General features: G+C 38.6%; 1 protein-coding gene across 1 annotated transcript in view; it reads right to left on the bottom strand.

The window, feature by feature from the left end:
* The window catches only part of LOC150079586 (uncharacterized), a 1,000,533-nt gene that overhangs the window by 652,459 nt on the left and 335,384 nt on the right, over positions 1-12,690 (bottom strand). The gene's annotated exons all lie outside the window — the stretch shown is intronic.

Raw genomic sequence — 12,690 nt, 5'->3', positions numbered from 1 at the left:
AGGCGCGTTAGAATTTTTTTTTTCCTTAAATTAATTGCAATTTTTTCTTTTCCTATGATTAATAGAAATGAAAATTGAATGAAGTTATCTCCTCAATTAATTACTAACATTAGAACTTTATAGAACAATTAATAAAACTATAGTTTCACATTCTCTAAACTTAGCCTTCATTTTAATTACAACTATATATTTATTACTCTACTCTCTTATACGTTTTTTTTTTTTTTTTTTTAAGTTTCTTTTCTCTGTATATATACGAGTATATATGTATCCCTCCACAAGCGATATCACGTTCACTAGTCTTACATAACAACACACATGAAGCATGCACAAACTGTCTAGAACTAACACTACTGCATTTAATCTGATCTGTGGATGTTTTTTTTCTTCTTTTTTTTTACATACAAATTCTATGAAAAAATAATATTAATTAACAGTTTTCTATTTTTCTGACTTTAATAGAACTTAGGATGGCTGGACAACTCTTTCTAATACAACTAAATATAAAATTTCATGAAAATCCATCCATTGAGAGTAGAGTTCTTACATGTGGACGGACGGACAGACATGATAAAGACAATAAGCACTTATTCACATATATATGAATAAGTGGGATAAACAATCTTTGCCAACGATCGAGATCGGCTAATCAGGCGTGCTTTTAAAGAACAAGTTTCTCAGAGCATGGATGGGATTCGAACTCGGGACTGATTAAAATATGTAGAAATATAAGAAGAAGAAAAAAAAGATGTTTAAAGATAGCAGCAATTCTAAATTTACAGACTATGGTTAACGGAAATAAAGTATTCATACCTGGTTATGTGTATTCGATTTCTAGCGTAAAGTGTGTGCAAATGACTGATTGGTAATAGGCGATGAATATTTCTAAATTATATAAAGGGAAAACATGGTCTAAGATGGTTTTCCTTTTACTTTTTTTAAGGATTCACACGTTTTTATGAAAACAATGCAATGGGAACAAAAGAATGCGCATTTTCCAACAAACTCGAGCACCTCTAACATGCTGCTTGGTTTATTTTGTGAACCAACCGGAAGCAAAGTTATTTACGGAACTTGATTTCCAATGTGGGAATATTGGCAATTTCCTTGCGCATATCTTATTGACTTACTGAAATTTTCAATTTTCTGGATGTAATGCAATGTAGCTGGATGTGTGTACGCTTGATAAGGTAAATCATTTCTTGACAAACAGACAGGCGTCATAAGATTTATGACACGCATACAGATATATTACTTCTTTGGAGAAGGGGGAATGATGTCACAGAGGCAAGTTGTACTAGTCTCTCTTGTGGCAGGACCAGCCGGGTGTGATAACTCAAACAAGAGGCTTTCACAGGTGACAAATGATGTAACTTTATAAGATCTGGAGAAAATAAAAAATATAAGAACACAAAGTATCCCTCTCCCCCCCAAAAAAATTAATAGTTTCCAAGTTCTGATATTTCTAAGCCAATTTGAAAAATATAATCATGTGACTGTTACGATGAACAAGCATCATTTATCATGTTTCTCATAAATACAAATATTCATTAATATTGATATTCAGCTCCAAAACTCCCGACCATCACCACACTTCTGTGCATGGCGGGGGAGGGACAACTTTGCCGATCGGACTTTGGATTAATATGCATAGGATATTAATACACGCATCCATACCGCCAAATTTGCTTTCTACAGCCATCACGCAGATGAGATAATACATCTCAGAGCTATCCGCGCGTATACACAGTCAGGTGTGAATTTAAGAAGTCACGTGCTCTCAAACATGAAACGCTCGAGCAATCGATAACAGAAATAAAAAATACGACGCAGAGCAAGAACAGACGGAACATACCGAGAAAATTAATAATCCTCGCATGCTCACGAGCGATTTATTGAAATCCAGGAGGGCATAACGATCGTCTTGTTTGTGTGGGACGAAAAGGGGGAATGTTTTGGTTATGTCTTTTCTCCGATATTCCGTGCGGCAAATAAACTCCGCTATATATCACCGGGTGTGCTCCGTTGATTATGAGCGAATTATAGCGGAATTAAATTTCCAGACACTAGGGTAAGAAGATCAGAATTCCCCTTCTCCCCCCACACTCCTTACATATGTCAGTAATATTGATGGTCTTTAGTTTGGTGTAAACTTGCTACCATTCTCACCTCAATGATTCCTACATGAAAGTCGTGAGGTCAACCACTGCGACTTGGCAAAGTGCCAAAATCTTTTCGGAAAGATTATGGGCAGATGCGAGTGAGGTAGCGGTAGCCAGAGGCTGGCGACATTAAAGCTATACATTACTCTGTCGCTTGAGGTCAAGCCGCTTGCGTTCTGCAATCGGCTTCATATTTGAAATACGAAAAATCCCGCTTTTTCATTTCAGGATGCTGAAAGTCAATAAGGGGGGAAAAGGGTTCCCCCACTAAAACAAGAGATGGTGAAATGCTCTTAGAACATTTCATCTTATGACAATTTCTCTGCTCCCCCTCTTGTCCCAATCATCCAGTCCTTGCTCTTGAAATGAACAAATGTATGTGATTAGTGTTTGGTTTCCATGACTACCAATTTGAAGTTGGCATCATTATAAACATGGCTATAGGAGACAGAAGAAATGCCTACAGGGCACTTCGGCAGTCGCTATTGTTTTCATTTCGAGATCAATGATGCCTAAGAGGCGCCTCTTACGAGTCCAATGTCCACCTCTGTCTACAACTCTTGACCTCCTCATTGTTTAACGCATCGCTTGTTAGAATGTTTGGCCTGACATTCCGAGAACGAAGTAAGCTAATCAATAAGCTCTTCATGGCTACTGTTGGCAGTTTGAGGAGCAACGCGAAGTGCCAACGAGTAATTGTAGAAATTACCCAGATAACTGTTTGGGTTAAGAAAGAGAGGGGGAGAGAGTCAAGTGATGTCTTTCTTTATCAAGGATTAGTCCTATTGAAGACATAAAAGTTCTCTTATACTAAGCCTAAGAGCTAAACAGATATTACGTTGGTAAATGGCGTAATTTATCCTTAAATAAAAACTTGTCTTCGAAACGTGTTGCCCTGTTACTACATCACTTTAAAACAAATGGCCTTGCCAGAGGTAATTTGTTCAAAACATGACACTGCTATGATAACCTGTTTCAGGAGTGACTGGTCTCTCATCAGACAGAAAATGAGCTCTATGATAACACGCAGACAAAACAGTTGTAAGAAGTATTCAGAAGAGCTGTCATATGAAGTATACGAAATCAGTTATCAAAGTTGTGATATCGGTAAACATATTTGTTTTGTCCGCGTGTTGTTACTAGAGATCACCAGCTATCTGATGAGGGACCAGTCAGTCCTGAAATAGGTTGTAATAGTAGTATCTTATCTTTTAAACAGCAATTTAACCATTTCGGAGACCTTATATTTGAAAATGATGCGATAACGGGCAACAGGTTACAAAGAAAGTTTATTCTATCCAGAATTAAGGCCATTGCATTATCTATGCAGTTTAAATCCAGCTAGCTGCAAAAGCAGATGAAAGGCCAAAATAGTTCTGCAAACACCTTACAATTTCTCTGAGGCCATACAACTTTAGTTAACTTTGAATTTCTCGCTTTGTGCTGTCTCTTATTCAGTACACTGTATAACTTAATGAGAACTATTCTTGCAAATTACAGAAGTGGCTAGTCATACAGCGCTTGTGTGAGCTGGTGATCAGTTTAACGCCACTTTAGAACAGCTGACAGCGAAGAGAGATAGAAAATGTCTAATGTTGTTATAGCTGAAAAAAAAAAAAAAAAAAAAACCAGTATTCTTGATATATAATTAATCTGTTCCATAAAAAGCGACTTATTAATGAACACAGACAATAGATTTAATTCCCACCACAAACAAGGTTTTTTTCTGTCATTATTGGGCATAGGGCTCAACTAGTGCATGACAAGCAGAAAGGGTAAAATAAAGGCTTTGCCATCCCATATTTATCCAGCTGCTTTAGATCATGGTTCTGGAAATGCTGACAGAGCTTACCTCGGACAATGTTTACTACTTATAAGCAGTCGTGGTAGCACAGTTGGTAGAAAAGCCGTCCTCCCCATACCGGGTAGAAAAGCCCAGAGTTCGAGTACCGTCGATGACATGGGAAATTTTTATGGGCCTTTTTTCACAAAGAGGTTGAGTTAGTCGGTCCCAGGCGAGGATAGCATGGTTTTTTCTACCGAAAATTCGGGTTTTTTGTCCAGCAAACAGAAAATCGACCACAGAATACACGAAGCAATATGGCCCCAGTTGCTGCTGCTACTATAACAACAAAAACTACTACTACTTATTCATTCTTGTTGGCGTCGGTAACCCTAGTGCGACCCCTTCATTGCAACCTACATAGTTTGAGGAACGACAACAACCTTCAAGGCCTATTGCCATCAAGTAATTCTCGCTCAAAAATCAGGAACACCTACTGCTACAATCCGAAGACCACTATAAAGCTCTTACTAACTTTGCACAGGAGCTTCTTCGTGAGGCGCAGAAACCCTCCGATACCTCATCCGCTGCAACCACCATGACAATTTCTCTCCGAACAACAACAGCCTACCTATCAACTATTTTGAACTGCTACGCAGGTCTCCGATCACATCGCCACAGAAGAAACTACCTCTTCACCATCCCAGAGATACAGCAATAAACTGACACTCAATGACTTCCCGCCGACTGGATACCTGCAAAACTCACTTCACCGAACGTAAGTTCACACGATGGAGGATTAAGAGAAAAAAAACTCCACTGCATCGGAAGGACAGCAACCTACTACTTGGATGGGACCACTCCCATGCGTGACCTGAAATCAACCAGACACTTTTCCTTCCGGACAGCGTCTAACTGAGACATCACTAGACTTAACCAACTATGACTCTCGCAGCCATGCTGCAAACGCCTTTGTACCTCTGTGCATCGGATGACACAGTACTCTCGAACGGGACTCATTCCCATGTGTGACCCACAACCATTCTGACTCCCTATCTTCTCGGATGGCACCTACCCTGGGAACTTCGACGCCACTGGACCAGACATAAATACGACCTCTGCAGCCACGCTGCCAATGCCACTAGGCGATCTGAATAGGGTGCTCTTACCCTATTCACCTTCAATTCCCTATCCTTGGTTAACAAGGAATAAATTAAGTGTTAATAATATCATTCATACTGTTAATACTGGGGATTCAGAACCATCTGATGGGTTATCTACAGTTCGAACAGTTACTGATGAATTGTTTAATGGTGATTGTTATGGGGTAAAATACGGTCCAGAGAAGGATTAGAATAGAAAATAACCAATATTGTTGGCCGAATAATACTCAGTTATTTAATATTAATGAATTAATATCAATTTGCTCTAAACTTAATAGTAACAAGACTCCGCCGGGACTGGAGAGGGTTGAAAATACAGTATAGTGAAAACTATTGAGTATTTCTCTGAGATTGTTTTGAATATGTTCAATAAGTGTTATGTTCAATAAGTGTTATGTGGCAGGGATCTTTCGTAATTTTTGGGAGATTGCTCTTTTAAAATTGATTTTGAAGCCAGGTAAGGATAGGCCTATAGACCTATTTCTCTTTTAGCAAATCTGGGTAAAGTTTTTGAAAGGCTATTACTATTGAGATTGGAATAATTATTTAACATGGCTAATTTAACTTTTCTGTACCAGTATGCTTTCAAAAGACAATGCTCTGCAGAGGATGCTATAATTGATCTCATGGATTATCGCAGGTTGACTAATAGTAAATATGTGTTAGCCTTGCTTGTGGACTTTGAGAGCGCCTTTGATACTGTTTGGTAAGAAAGGGTCCTGGGGTCATTATGTATCATTGATTGCCCAGATTTGTTATACATATAATACAATTAAAAATTATTTAAGTGGCAGACAGTTTGTTGTAAGATCAACGTTTAGAATTTAAAAGGTTCAATAATAGAGGGTGTTCCCAAGAGTCAGTCTTAGGTCCAGTGATTTGGAACTTAGTCATAAATCAGTGGTTAAAAGATGAATCTCTGGATTGCCACAAAGTGGCATTTGCAGATGATTTGGTTATATGTGTACAAGGAAACTCCAGGTTGGCAATAGAAAACCGAATGAATATTGTAGTTGATAGTTGGATTGACTGGACAAATAATAATAAACTTACTGTGTCATCAACTAAGAATGTTATGATTTTGTTGAGGGGTAAGTAAATTGGATTATGGTAGACCTAAATTAATCATCAATGATAGGCAAATACTATTAGTGACTCAAGTTAAATATCTAGGTATTATCATAGATGATGAGATATTGTTTACCCCTCATCTAGATAATGTGAGAAATAAAATTAAAAGATTTACAGTATCCATTATACGTTTAACAAAGACTGAATGGTGACTCGGAAAAAAGAGTAAGTTTATACTATAAAACAATATTTGTACCTATTGTGACATACGCAGTCACAGTATGGTACCACAGAATTATAAATGTAAAATTTAAGCAAAAATGAATATCAATTCAACGAGTTCTGCATGCTCTTGACAATGGTCAGAGCATGCAGAACGGTATCCACAAATGCACTGCAAGTCCTTGAAGGGGCAATATTCCCAGACTTAGCAGTTTTGAATAGAACTTTCGGATACTTTATAAGGAAGGGGAAACAAATCTCGTGTATATGTATAGCAAATGATTTGTCTGCTAATGTTAAACAAGAAAGAAGAAATATATTTAAGAGGATGTCGGAAATATAGCAACAAAGATGGGACAATAGTGACACTGGGGCTGTCACTAAGTCATTTATCCCACAGATTAGTTTTAATTATGATAATAAGTTGAATAGATGGTTTTATCCAAAAATGGAATCTTCTTGTATAATTATTGGACATGGATCTTTAAGATATAAATTATACAATTTTGGAATAGATCTGAACCTTTTTGTGATTGTGAAAGGCTAGAGAGTTGGGACGACATTCTCTATGATTGTCCCATCTATGAAGAATATAGATATACATTGAGAGAAAAATATATCTTTGATGGAGAGTATGAAAGATTATTTATTGGAAGTAAGGAAATTTTTTTTTAGTTTTACAAAAGAGGAAATGTTTGGCAACTTTAATTGGCACGGTATTGATAATTACTGTGTGTGTGTGTGTGTATATATATATATATATTTTTTTTTTTTTGTTTGTTGTTGAGTTTAGTTATATATTGTATTATTTATTTTATATTATGTTGATTAACTTGGTTTTGTTCTCCTTCCCTGTCTTTTCTATCGGACAGGGGGGAGGGAGAATCATTTTTTTTAAACCCTCAGGCCCATTGGGCAGCCTGGGAGCGTGACTGTTGGCTCCCACCAGTATTGCACTACCTCTCGTGAGAGCGGGATTAAAGTGCATTTTGCACAGAAAGAGTGGTAGACTCAGGCTTGGTTCCGCGTGCAGGGAAAGGGGCGCCGGTGGGCCGATGCCCTAGTGACATCGGCTGTCTGGTGGCATGGTAGCTTGATTATAGACGCGCTACGAATTGAATGGAGATTACATTGGTGAAGATAGGCCTGCCTCACTGACCACCTAGGGTCGCCTTCTCTATCGTCCCCATACTTCTTCCTTTCACTCCCCATTCTTCAGGCTCCTTCCCCCATTCTACCTATACGCCAGCGTACGCCCCACACTGCAAAATCTAACTACGTCCAAATTAAATCGCGACCTCAAAATTTTTTGGCCTTTCTAATTCTAGCGTCCACCCCTAAGACAGTTTTTTTTTTTTTTTTTTTTAAGGCCCTAGCCAATGTGAAGTCTCAGGAAACTAGGTGGCAGGGCCTGCTAGAGTAAGTAAAATATAGAGCTACTCAGTACCTGGTGTGCCTCCACATTGGGCCCCTAATGGGATCCACTGTGGGCAACAGTGGATCCCATTAGGGGCCCAACGGCTAAATGCCAGATGAATAACGGTACACAACACTACACCTCCCAAAACCCACACATTTTAAATCTCTGGCCTTAACAGTGAACTGTGACACACAACTGTACAATACACGGAGATGGGGGAACCCCTGGTGCCGTTAGACACAAACACACTTTACGATCAAAGTCATTTTTGTTCAAACCATTAAAGAAATTGAATAGGATGTTTCTATAATAAACGAATTAGAATATATTTAAGGCCACTGACAACACCTTGGCGGTCGGAAATGAGGTCACGTCCTCCAATTATGATTGATGTATGGAGTAAATGGCAGTACAATTGTATAAAATACTTCTACAATCTTAAGGAATCTGTGGAGGAAATTTAAATGCACATCGTAGAAATGGCCGAACACTTTTAACCGGGTGAGACAGACAGCGAAGATGCTGGAAGTTGCTTCTCATGAAGAGAAAATGCCTAACAGAACCAAAGAGAAATGGAAGAACAGCCATCTTTGATGACAACACACAGTAACTGTTGTTGTTTGGTTTTTAGAAGCATTAGCAACTAAGGCCATATTGCTCCGGGATATGCGGTGGTCATTCCCTGACCTTTCCGCATTCTCCATATTTGGTGGTGACGGGCTCGAACCCCGGTCTAATCAAGAAGTGTGTGCTACGCACTGCTGCTCCTGCACACCTAGCTACGGAGGCGATACACAGTAACTGAGCAGTTAGCATGGTGTTAACAACAATTCATGGCCAAAAAGGAAGTTCCACAGAGACGCAACGCTGCAGTCTTTTTAAACCACTGTTATCTGAAGGTTTCAATAGACCCAGTCCGTAAACCTAAATAACTTAGAGGAAACGTGCTCCATTCTCTTCAGAGTTGCTACCTAAAGCCCTGACTGAAGAATCTTTTAAGAATTCCTCCATTCTCGTATAAGATTCGAACCCGGATCTCGTCAAACGAGTGACTAGTGGAAAAACGAATAATTCCACATCTTTCTTTCCAAAACAAAATATTATCGACATTTCATATACATTATAAATTTTTCATGAATTCCGAATTTATACATATACAGTGGACGCCGCTTATTGTAATAAATCCAGGATATAGCTAAATTGATAACAATAACCGATCAGACAGGAATACAGCTGTTAAGTGCTGTTTACTGATGCAGAGCGGAAATGTGTACATAAAAAGGTGGAAGTGGACAGAAAGAAAACATACAATCAAGCAACATAAAATACTTTATTTTGACTGTTCACCATATCTTCGAGAAAGTCATCAATAAAAATGAAATTTTATTAATATTTCTGAAAATCCATACAAGCCATTAAAAACAAATAAAAAAAGGGTTAATGCCGTATTGCAAAACAAGTAGATTGGTAAGGAGTACAAATAAAGTGTTTTATTTCACAGAGTAACGACACCAACAGCAGTAATTAGACATGCAACGTGTTGGAGTTCAAGAAAAAATCAGAGATATCACTAGCTATCTGATGAGGGACCAGTCAGTCCTGAAATAAGCTGCAATAGCAGTAACTCATCTTTTAAACAACTGGCCAATTTAACCACGAATGATAACATTATCCATGATCACAATAACTGTATTTACGTACACAGTACAGTATTGAATTTATGGTTTGGTTTTCTGTATTATGTATTTTTGCATAAAGTCGCATTTTCATATAAAGGAGTCATGCGAGGATTGTGATTGTAATAAATTAATATATGCATTGATCTCGTCAATGACTATTAATTTATTCAGTTATAATTATTATACACTGTTTATTTCGTTTCCATTTCTAATTGTCTAAATTCGTTCGACATTATGTAATAAAGCCATAGAAGTATCTTCCTAGACGTTATGCCGCATATGTCATGACAGGAGGAATATTTTTTCCTTGGCAGTATTCATCTGTACTTGTAATGTAGAAATTACATTTTTCATAGGCAGGTCTCTTTCTAAATCCCTTCCCCACATGCTTCAAACAAGGAGTTCTCCTGGGGGTTTAGCTCCTGGCCAGTTGTCCTCAATAACGAGCAAGAATCAAGATACCCTAGATAAGCGAGTTAAAGTAGGAGATTTTCCTATCGAACGCTTCCTTTACATCCAGGATGAAGATGGGTGGGACGTCGGTACAGGCCCGAACATTAATCACATCCCTTCGTTAATGTCTGTGGTTGGCCGTGTTGCACGTTCGGGATAAAAGTTTTATCATTTCTACTAACAGGCCATTAAAGCCCCTGGAAAAAAAAAAGGGATTTTCAGATAGTACAGACCATTACGGAACCGAACCATTGGCCCAATCATAATTAGTGGCCCGCATACAGTTAAGTAGCGGCAACACGGATGATGATGGCAGCAATTAATCTTCCACACGTTGCTGCATTGTAAAGAAGTGAACATTCCCATACAAAGAGAAGGCTAACAGGATTGGCTTTGCTAGAAATTTCATAGCAGTCAATGTAGTGCGGTCAGATTTTATCTTTGTCAGCGTTTTCTAGGAGGACATTTGGTTTACACAGAAGACTGGGTTGATGGACACGCAATAACGATAAGGGACTAGTAGCTGTAGATTATTTTTCATTAGCGCTAAGGCAGTGTGTTCTAAGGCTAGTCTGTCCGTCTGTTGGATGAAATACTAGGGAAAGCTTAGAAAATTCTACATCTGAATGCGGACATGTGTTGTGTCTTATGTATGGCGGCCCCGAAACGTTGGTTCAACTCCTCCTTGGTACTCTGTGATGATATACAAAATTGAGTATGTTTGTGCAGTGTGTGCGTTGTTTATGGTAACTTTGCTACTGGGAAGCAGAGATCACCAAGAAGGCTGATTCGCAGTACCCGTCCATGCCACGAAGACGCGGAACACGACTATGTGAGCGCACTGTTCATTGTGGAACAAATTCTCATCCACAGGCAAAAATGCAAATACTATGGTTGCCAGCATTCCGTACCATTGAAGATTAACTCAATCTCTGCTTGTAAAGACCTCAATAAAATTGACATCATCGAGTGGGTTGCTTTCTGTTTGATTTTTTGCGTGCCAAACAACTAAGGCCATGAGGTTTTAGCGTATTGTGTCTGTAAACTGTGTGTATTACACGGTCGGTTTGTTTGTTACCCGTGAGGCTAGGGAATTCGAACTCGGACCGATAGGTTTCGACTGACAAATCTTTATTGTTAAATGGCATCTCAAAGCTATAAAGAATCTTGTGGGAACAAGGAATACAAATTTAAAAATCGCAAGTAGATCCAAAATCTGTGTGTTATTCATAACAAGCTATAATTGATGAGAGAATCGTCAAACTATATCTCACCTCTGTTCCGTTCTTGACAGATACACCCACCTTTGTAACGCATCGTATAACTAACTTTAAATGATCTAATTAAACTGAACTCGGTCCTCACAGAATAACAAGATTGACAATTTTATCCTATTCCTTTAATTTTATTATATCTATCCGTATTTTCTATTTCCCTTAGTATCTTACAGAAAAGTCTTCAGAAAAGGGGACTCTATGTGAAACGTACGATGGTTTATGTTCATCTCACTCCCTCCCACAGAACATCCCGTGTGACTTCAAACTCAAGGCTATGGGCCAATGTTCTCTTTACAGAGGAGTCGAGATGTAGTAATCCAGAGACAAATTATAATGTTTCCATCCTTCTTACATCAAGGGAAGGAAGTCTGGGGATGGTTAGAAGTACAGGAAAAAGACCCCTGATTCTATGTGAGGCTTTTCGCAGATGTTACTGCAGTTACATTGCTGTTAATGTTACTGGCCATTCCGCAGATGTTACATGCGGAATGGCCAACGAGATCTGTCAACGTAAATCCGAATTAGGGCATATCAACTTCCTCCTATAACTCTCTATGCACTAAGATCTTGTCTTGTGGAGGGTGGAATTTATTACCATAAGGTCTTATCAATGTGAGAGTTGTCTGCTTGCTAGGGATGATAAAACTCATATTAAAAGTTTGAGTCATATACGACTGTCCCTTGAGTTTTGGCTCACCATAATCTCATTAATGGAAGCATATTTCTTCTTATATTATAAGAATTTCTTGATTTACCTACATAAGACGCTACAACGAACTACTGCATAAAGGTTCAAAATGCGGATAATTAACTTGGCCATTTTCTTAGATCGTTGGTAAATTTTCTACCTCCGTCTTCATTGGTGGCCCCAAAACTCTTGTCAAATCCACCAATGAAGGGGGAGATAGAAAATTTAGGCGGAAAAAGTGTCCTTTCTGATACCACTTTAGTGGAGAACAAGAGAACTTTCCAGTTCTGACCAACACTGAGCAATGGATTCCGGAATGGATTCCGAAAAAAACTTAGAATAAACCTTTGTACTATAAGATTCAGGGCAATTTTAAATCCGTTTATTCGAAATTTTATTTCATCTCACTCCCTCCTTCTTACATCAAGGGAAGGAAGTCTGGGAAGGAAGTCTGTGCTAATAACCGTATGTCTGTAGAGGGGCATGTTTACGGGTCGATTTGCATATTGTGTGGCATGAAAAACCCAGAATAACTCACGCTGGAAAACCTAACCCTCCGCTTGAACTGAAAAACTAGTCTTGACTGAAGACTGAAAAATTCCTCTAATCTTGGAAGGGAATCGAACCTAGACCTGTCCAAATAAGTTCCAGATGCGATTCCTATCGCTCCGACTAGGCTAGCACGGAGGGCATATTAAAATGGAATGAAGAGAACGATCCAGGAATGGCAGAAATACTTGATTTTCCGCACGTTAGAAACTAAAGGTATGAG

Source organism: Mastigoproctus giganteus, chromosome 10, assembly GCF_048544385.1.
Source record: "Mastigoproctus giganteus isolate SK-2022 chromosome 10, ASM4854438v1, whole genome shotgun sequence".
In the NCBI taxonomy this organism is placed as follows: Eukaryota; Metazoa; Arthropoda; class Arachnida; order Uropygi; family Thelyphonidae; genus Mastigoproctus; species Mastigoproctus giganteus.
The sequence above is the reverse complement of the archived record's forward strand: the minus strand, read 5'-3'. Positions and strand labels throughout refer to the sequence as shown.